The sequence below is a fragment of the Carlito syrichta genome, unplaced genomic scaffold (assembly GCF_000164805.1).
Source record: "Carlito syrichta isolate Samal-C Ts95f unplaced genomic scaffold, Tarsius_syrichta-2.0.1 Scaffold304043, whole genome shotgun sequence".
Taxonomy (NCBI): Eukaryota; Metazoa; Chordata; class Mammalia; order Primates; family Tarsiidae; genus Carlito; species Carlito syrichta.
In genome coordinates this window covers 60,523-61,308 of record NW_007248139.1, presented here as the reverse complement: position 1 = coordinate 61,308, position 786 = coordinate 60,523, and positions in this window count along the sequence as shown.

Here is a 786-nt window from a genome sequence, read left to right as displayed (position 1 = left end):
TAAAGGTATGAGGAGATCAGCAAAAATTGTAAATATATAACATATTTTTCTAAAGACACGCACTGCCTTTTAATATAAAATTGTGTGATTTAAGAAACGTGAAAACACTTATCTTTCTAAAGCCATCTAATTTATTTTCTAGTCACGTTAATGCTATGTTTTCTTGTTATATTATAGATGTACTATTCTTCTCATAATTCCTAAGATGGGACAGTGCAACATAACTATAGAATCTTATTCACTGGATACAGCTGACTGATCCAGTAATGCATATTTGATCCAAAACCAGGAAATCTGTTGTCTAATCTGTAATCCATGCAAGTATGTCTCTCAAAAAAGGGAAATTACCTATATCACCTTTGTTCTCAGTGATTGGAAGCTGCTTGAGCCAAAAAGCTGTGTAGACAAAGATTCTTATGCATCTGATACATTTAGATAACAAAGTAGGAAGCCAATCTTTACATAAGGAAAATGGAGGAGAAGTTACAGCTGGAAGTCCTAAAAACAGTGAGAGAGAGAGATATGAAGTCTGCCATGGTAACCAATAAATCAACAGGTCTCAGCTATATCTGTATTAAACCTATCTACATTTATTTATTCAGTGGTGTCTCCCTATTCTTACATAAAATCCATTCTTGTTTCTATAGCAACCAGTATAGACTTGTATTTTTTGCACCCAAAAAGGTTTTGGATAAAGAGCATAGTTATTAGAAAAATTCTTATACATTATTTCTATTTCCAGAGGACCTGGAAGGGCCAAAGAAATTATCTAAAAAGAAAGCTAAC